At 39.1% G+C, this 9,243-nt stretch overlaps 1 protein-coding gene across 3 annotated transcripts in view; it reads right to left on the reverse strand.

The window, feature by feature from the left end:
* neo1b (neogenin 1b) overlaps nucleotides 1-9,243 on the reverse strand; it is a 48,308-nt gene that overhangs the window by 38,075 nt on the left and 990 nt on the right. The window lies entirely within an intron of this gene.

A 9,243-nucleotide genomic window follows, 5' to 3' on the forward strand; every position in this document is an offset into this window, starting at 1 on the left:
TACAGGTATGCACAATAACACACCCACACACTTACAGACAGGAGCACACAACAACACATGTGTGCACAATAACACACACACACATACAGGTATGCACAATAACACACACACACACTTACAGGCAGGAGCACACAATAACACATGTGTGCACAATAACACACACACACATACAGGTATGCACAATAACACACCCACACACTTACAGACAGGAGCACACAATAACACATGTGTGCACAATAACACACACACACATACAGGTATGCACAATAACACACTCACACACTTACAGACAGGAGCACACAATAACACATGTGTGCACAATAACACACACACACATACAGGTATGCACAATAACACACCCACACACTTACAGACAGGAGCACACAATAACACATGTGTGCACAATAACACACACACACATACAGGTATGCACAATAACACACACACACACTTACAGGCAGGAGCACACAATAACACATGTGTGCACAATAACACACACACACATACAGGTATGCACAATAACACACACACACACTTACAGGCAGGAGCACACAACAACACATGTGTGCACAATAACACACACACACATACAGGTATGCACAATAACACACTCACACACTTACAGACAGGAGCACACAATAACACATGTGTGCACAATAACACACACACACATACAGGTATGCACAATAACACACCCACACACTTACAGACAGGAGCACACAATAACACATGTGTGCACAATAACACACACACACATACAGGTATGCACAATAACACACCCACACACTTACAGACAGGAGCACACAATAACACATGTGTGCACAATAACACACACACACATACAGGTATGCACAATAACACACCCACACACTTACAGACAGGAGCACACAATAACACATGTGTGCACAATAACACACACACACATACAGGTATGCACAATAACACACCCACACACTTACAGACAGGAGCACACAATAACACATGTGTGCACAATAACACACACACACATACAGGTATGCACAATAACACACCCACACACTTACAGACAGGAGCACACAATAACACATGTGTGCACAATAACACACACACACATACAGGTATGCACAATAACACACCCACACACTTACAGACAGGAGCACACAATAACACATGTGTGCGCACACACTAACAGACACATGCGCACAATAACACACGCGGGCACACACACTAACACACACGCGTCAACACTTCAGCCGTCGCTATGGTGATCCCAGATGACCAATAGAATCCAGAGCATGACGACACCTGACGGGCTGTGGACACCAGTAAAGTGAGCAAACACTTTCATTAAACACAGACGCACATTTGCCATCAGAACACAACGAAGACTGTGTGTGTAGAGAGTTCAGATCAGCTTCTGTAGGGCCACATGAGTTCTGTGATGCAGAATTTAAATCAAACTTTATAGGGATATATAATTTTATATTACTGAATTATTATGTTTTTAAGAAATGTATAGTATTTTTATTGTTCCAAAAATGTAATTAAGTAATAATTTACAGATTTTTCCTGTAAAAATGCAGAAAATGTGGGTCATTTAAAGTGTCATTATGTGCAGATGATGGTCATTATGCATTAAGGGTATTTTACCGATCAACTACAGACACAATTCTACATAAATGTAATTAACTTTGACATTTATGTCTGTTCTCACCTAGCCAATATACATCTTTTTATTGGATCACTTTGGTAAACTGTAGGAACATTTCTATATCCTAAAACGTTTTTGAACATACAAAATTATTATTAAATACATTATTAGATTATGTATATTAAAATACAGTATTAACATGTACAACATTATAGCTAATACAACATGATATATTAACAATATGTTATAATTTCTATAATATACTACTTTGTTATTGAAACAACAAAGTTGTAATTTTATCTGTTATTAGTTGTTTCTTGGTTATTATACATTTAAAATGTGTCGAAACGGTTCAGACAGGTCATGTGTTTACTGTGATTTTACTGCGCATCACGTGTAGCTGATGGGATTTTTCTTTAACCAGAACTGCTTGTAAAAGAGGTTGACTCCCAAATTCTACAAATAAATCATTGAATTAATGGACTCGGATTGATAAAGGTTAAACGTGTGATCCTGACACCACTGCTATATGAAGAAGAGAAGAGACATTCACATTCTCCTCACACACTTTAAAAATAAGGGTCATTTTATCTCAAGAGAAACAGAACTGTGTGTAAAGACTCGCTCGAGCGCCTCTCTGTGCCGTTCTGAAGCAAGCTTGATTTTCCCAGCGACTGAGCACGACGGGACGGTGAAAAAGGGTTTAAGATAAAGAGAAGAGGACTAAAGTCAAGTGATGGGCCGAGTTATACAGCGGACGGTGATGGGATTCTCTCGGAGTAAAGTCAAAGATTTTCAAAATGAACAAACTGTAGACTTCTCATCAAACACTTATTCGTCTACAGCTCTGATTTGCTCGAGTCTATTTGTGTTTGTCCTGAATCAAAAAACAACATCTGAGCAATATAATATATTAAAGCGCGACCAACACAGATTTCTACCATGCGTGTCAAACATCATGCTCCATTTTATGCTGCACATGGCAAAGAAAAGTCAACACGTGGAGGAAAACATGTCTGGAAGTGCCAACGAAAGTAAACTTACTTCTCTCATTACAGATGTGATGAAATGAATGAGGAGCATTAAAAAGATTGAAGCATGTTTATGTGTTTTGATTTGATTTATTGGGGTTCACCAATAGCGTACGAGTGTGAGCAGTGACCCAGCGTTTTCATTGGTTGAATGTACTGAATGAATGAATGAATGTACTGAATGAATGAATGAATGAATGAACACACCCTTTACTGAACGAGTCAAAATGAGATTGAATGAACTAGTTCATGTCGTTCATGGTCCTGATGTAATATCCTCTTGTGTTGCAACAGTGCATGTCTAATAAGGTCATATTAATGACTTGGTTTAATTGAATTCTACCTGTTAGAAAGTCAAAATTTGTTAGTCTGTTTTGTTAACAAATTGTATTAAAAAATTATTAATGTTTCCTTTTTTGCTTCGGTCATTATTGGGATACTCTCAAAGCTGGCAGCATAATCATATGATATCAATATCGTTATCGATCGATACAAATGTGATCTATGAGTTTATGGAATATAATATGGAATCATTGAGTGCGTGTGTTTAGGTTTAGGGAATAAAATATACAGTTTGTACAGTATACAACTCATTACGCGTGTGTTCATCATATAATGTGAATCACTTCTGATTAGGTTGGTGATTACAGACCCAGCAGCATTTAACACAATAAAGGTTTGATTTGAGAGTGTGTGTCTGGATGAGCTTTAATGTGGATGCTGGTGTTTTCTACAGCAGTGTTCAGAAGATGCTGATCCAGCACTGAATCTACAGCAGCACGACTAAAAAATGATGCGTTTGCACTTTACAAACACAGATGATAAACACACAACATCTTTCTTCATGGCCTCACAACAACAAACACACACAGAGCAAACACTTCAGTCCAAAAGACGATCAAGTGCTCTTATGAGCCACATCTTTTTCTCTCTCCATCAACACACAGACATGTTTAACTAAAGCCTCTCTAGCAAACCAATTACACATCACCTTTGACACCAAACACAGAGAGAAAGAGAACGGTATAAAAAACCCTCTTTGGATTTAAAACCATACAAAGAAATGTGTGTGTGACGATAAAAGACACACACGTGTAGGGTCCAGTCTCTCTATCCTTCACACATGAGATGGCCATTCTTTATTGATTTTAAAGGCTGTGAACTACAAACATCTGTACAGCCGTCTCAGAGAGAAGACATCCCAAAACACAATTCAAGCATCTCATAGCCACAATGCACCAGAAATATTGTACACCTTAAGACTGTAAATGAATTATTACATAGAGATTGATAACGGCACAGAGTCTGATCAATACAATAACTGTAACAATGTCAACGCTGAAAGCTATGTGGCATACGACTGACATAAAAGAATATAACTGTTACCGACGAGATAAATCACGACTCTAACTTCTCTCACCTGCCGTTCCCTTCTGGCATTAAGAGTCGCAGGTTCTCTTTACACCTACACTTGTTTGAATGCAGACAGACTTTAACCCATCCGCGCTGGAAATAGGGCATCAGAATTCAGAAATAATAAAAGTGGGCCGGTCTCCAAACATCGTCTTAGCATGCAGTTTCCTTCAAAACAAAAGCTTTCAAAACAACACCAATTAACACTCACACCTCAAAGCAAGGTAACCCATAGAGGACGTGTAAAAATCCACAGGGTTTCTGAGTGTCCAGAGTTCCCTGACCGTCATCATTAGCTTGAGAAGGTTAAATGGATTGGTGGAGGTGTAGAGAATCCCTGAGGAATCAAACTGGGTCAATGGTGAAAATGTGTTCAATAGCACCTTTTTAATTGAGCTCGAGTCTCTCTGGTTTACATCGCAACACTCTAACATTAGCTCTTATTTTCAAGGCAATGTAAATTAATTTCCAACAAGAAAACATCCTTCATTAAAATACAGGTCAAGCATTAGAAAAATAAAAAGATGAATTCAACTTTCCTCTTAACTACAGTTCAGACAACACGTCTGCTTGTGTTTATGGAGTCGTATCAGACCCGAGATGACCAACCTAACTGACCTCAAAACCATTAAATCTCAAATGTCCTTTTCTCACATTTATGCATCATAAAAGTCCAAATGGTTTATCTGTGCGTGTGGATAAACGGCAGGGCGACATATGTCAAAACTCGGTCTGTTTGAAGAATAAACTGAGCATTGTAGCAGGCGTGAGATCCAGTTGTGAATGTGCATTGAACAGAGCCGCTTGTTTGTGTGATGAGCGTTTGTTATTGTGCTTCTTCGTGTGTGAAGTTTATTATTATTTATTTTCCTTTTATTTAGTTTTTGCAATTAAAACTAGTTTTATAGCTTCATTGAGTCCACTTATCTACAGATCTGCGCGATGTGGGAAAATGTGGAGAGAATTGCGAAAGCGTATTTCTACTATTTTGTGTGTGTTGCACAGTTTAACATGTTACAAGCGTGACACTCGTGGATTTGTCTCTAACTATACAAGGAAATGAACTGTTTTGGTCTGGGTTTATTTGAAGAACATTTCACTGTTTGAGTAAAGCTACTGTCAAACACACACTCAAGCGTCTTAAAGCTAAAATACACTACAAGACTTTTGTTCAGATTTTCAGTCTGGACTTGTTGCAGAAAGTCTGCGTCAGTAAAAAAAACGTTATGCTGTGGAAATTACTAATTTACTTCTAGTAAACTTACAAACTGTAGTAAACACGAAGTATACTTCGTAGCACCAGTGCTATAAGCAAAATAAGTTAGTGTACAGTTAGTGGGGGGGCGGGGGGGGTCATCTCCAGCTAAAAGGAGCGGAGTTTCCCCCAGTCGTCTCAACAAAGCCCATCATGACGTCTTTCTTCTTCTGCTCGGGTTAAAGCAGTGATGTCTCTGGTTGGGGGCACGCTGGGCAGATCATTGACGTTCTGTAGCCCTCGTGAAAAACCCCAGCCATCGTTTTCATCTCATCTCGGTTTTATTTCTCTGCTCCTTTCGTTACAGCCGCACGTTCCTCTTCCTCTGCGTCTCTTTTATCTCCTCTCAGCAGGCGACTTGAAAGAAACGTATGCTCAAACTCTTAGGTTGGGGAAAAAACTCAACGTCCTCAAAAACAAAATAAAATACTCAAGAACCCTTAATAAACTGACATCCCTGCTATCTATCACTGTCATCATGCCAAATCTTGCACGGGGAAAGTAAATTGTTTTTTTACTGGATAAATCCATCATAACATAAAAAAGAAACTACAATAAAGGCTGAGATTGTAGCTTCAGGGTTTAACGGAGGGGTACATGCATGTCACAGGCCTAAAAAACTGAGACATCAATCAAAGCATCTACGATTCAATTTAGAAAATCAATCATGAGAATATTTGACATTTTTATCAGCCTGAAGGGCTTTAACAACAATGTGAAATGACGTTCACTAGCCATTCATGTTCCCTCCTCGGACGTTATTCTTAATGAAACAGCATATTAGATGAGGGCAGAACTTGACCATCAGAATCATGTCAGGCAAAATTGAAAATCATTTCAGGGCGGAAGCAAGTTTTTATTTTTTGGTCAAAGATTACGGAGTTGTTTTACCTATGAATCACTAACAATGAAAACGTGCCTTAAAGTACATGAACATTTCAAACATTAATGCAAGCAAAATAAATTGAATTTGTTGAGTGAAAGTGTGATACGATATAACAAAATAAAGCAAACAGAGTTTAGTTAAACAACCATTTTAGTACACATCCACCAAATACACTAACACGTCCTGGAAACAAGTGTTTTTCCTTCAGCAATAATCTTTCAGTCAGCATTTGCATTTCAAAAATCTCAAAGTAGCTTCTGCACTTCTTCCCAAAGTCAAGCAAGGCTGCAATATTTTCATTTCTCCAACAACACCCACATAACGCAAGAGAAAGACTGTGAGTCAGAGCGCGAACGCCTCTCCTCTGGGCCTCTGCTTGTATATTATTGTATAAAAAAGAAGGTTAAGCACCTCAAACTGAACTCTATTCTCATTCTGTATCAAACATCTCCATCGCATCTATGAACGGCCTATAAATGAGCCATCTGCGTCTGTTAACACAACACGTCCACAAACCACACCGGAGCATCATGGGACAAAAACAAACCTCATACCCTCAGGACAACTAACAAGCCAATTGGTCACGGCCAATCATTCTCTTTCTCGCAGAAGTTCTTGTCATCAATCATAGGCTCAGATGCAGAAAGGGAGAAAATAAGGGGAAGCAAGCGTTTTCAGCGAGTCACCGGGGAGCTGTACGCGTCTTTAAATCACTTCCATCGCTTTTCAATTACACGCTGCAATTTACCGCCAGGCCCAATATGATGACAGAGGCCGAAGAGGACCGTAAACAGAGCTGAAGAGACAGCATCTCAATACACAAAACAAGGTCAGGAAAATATTCACCCCCCGCAAAAGGGCCTTTACAAAAAATGATGACAACACGCTTCATTGTGAACAGGTGCCATATTTAATTTGACACTTGATGAGATTGTGTAGGACAGCGGAAAGTAAAGATTATTACCAAATTTAGAGAGCAAATTAATGACGTGTAAATGTTTATGTTTTAAGACATTTAGTACTGTATGTTGTGTTGTTGGATTTTCTATATAGTGTGTGTAAACCCGGCTGCTCATCTTGGCCAGGACACCCCTGTAAAAATGATTTTGAATCTCTATCCTGGTCAAATATAACACATCCAGTCTATGTATAAACACACACGCATCTGTTAAGTTGAATTACACTAGAAAATGTCTATATTTGAACCAACCCAGCTTTCTCAGGAGGCTGCTTACAGCCAGTTTCTGATTGGGTGAAATAAAATAACCAACCAGGTCTATATATTGAATTCAGAAACACATGTAAAGGCCAGTGGGTATGACAGGTGTTGTAAAACTCTATTCAGTAGAGTCAGGGTCATATTTACTCAGGCAGTTCAGATTAATGAACGGCTCTTCCTATTGGCTTCCTGCATAACACAATAACTTCCATAGAGGAAAGATCCTCAAAATAACCAAACCATGACTAAACCCACTGGCTCTTCAAACCTACAACACCAAACACATGAAAGTGTTTGTTTACCAGCCTCAGATGAGGGTGTTAGAGAAAGCCCAGATCACTAGATTAAAAACAGAAAAGAAGGGTAACCATTAGGACATGGGGAGATGCTATTGAGGGTAAACATCAAAGTTCTGTTCAGAAGGGGATTCCTGGAGAGTTTTAGGAGGAGGTTCTCTATCACAATCCAATTGACTCCGGATCAAACAAACACTTGAACCCACGGCCCTGCTCTGCTCAGGGCTCACAAACAAAACCTCATGCCCTGGACTTTATATATTACACTATTACACGTGTCATCCAGAGAAAGGGTTTTTCCCCTGAGAGGTGTTCATGGACTGTTTGATGAATGTGTTCTGTCTCTATGACACCGCGTGTATCGCTGACACGCCTTCAATCACGTCTAATTAGCAAAGACAGCTATTTCTATCAGACGCCTACATTCACCATAAACACCCAAAACTATCAGCGCGAGGATGAAATGAATTGATTGTTTTCCTGACAACTAAATGAAGTTAGCAGAATTCCCATCAGCAGAATCCTCATAGGTCAGTGTAATAATCCCTGATCTCCTGCGTGTGCGCTTATTAAATATTTCTGACAAATGTTCATTTATTTAGTGACCAATAAGAACGCAGGAACGTGAGCTCACATTTAAATCTCACTGGAAATGAGTACAGAAAAACACCTGCAAGGACCCGCCTGGCAATACCCATCAGTCTTTGAGGCAATATTCAGAAAGAAAAACCTCCTGGAGGTTCACAGCGGGGACTGCACGAGACCGACTAATCATGATGTATTTTACATATCAGAGGAAGGACGATCATTATTCACAAACTGCACGAACAACAGATGAAGCTACTGACCTGTTACTGGTGTTATGGTGAAACTAAAGAAGAAAAACAAACAAGTGAAGAGTTTGGTTCCAAAATGAGATAAAAACATCATGTTTTTTATTGTGCGCTCCAATTAATATCAATCAAACTGCGGTTGGTTTGTTTTGATTTGAGCCACAATAACTCAAAAAATACAGCTAACTTAAACAATAAAAACATGCTGGATCTCATTTTGGAAGCAAATAAATGTTTCACAACACTCGCTCTTGACTACACAACACCTCGTCCTGTCTCTAGGGTCATTCAAAGCACCTGTCCATAAAGCTAATGGTGAGAAATGACCAGTTTATCATCTGTCAGTCACTATCATCTCTCTTCATGGCAGCCCTACGTCTGTCTGTGATGCACTATACAAAAAGACGTTCATGTCAGCTCGACTGCTCTTTAGATGCATCATTCCTCCTAAAGATGAAGTGATATCAGCCGGAGTCTGTCAAACTGGACAATTCTCTTCATTAGTACAAAACCCCAACCCACCAAACCAAAGATCAATTACTTCAAATTCATTTACAAAGAATTTTAGGAGAAAAAGATTCACATATACAGAAACAAACAACATTTACATTTAGGCATTCGGCAGACGCTTTTATTCATTATACTATACATTTTTATCACAGTATGTGCAATCCCCTGGG

Source organism: Barbatula barbatula (genome assembly GCF_947034865.1).
Source record: "Barbatula barbatula genome assembly, chromosome: 25".
NCBI classification, from domain to species: Eukaryota; Metazoa; Chordata; class Actinopteri; order Cypriniformes; family Nemacheilidae; genus Barbatula; species Barbatula barbatula.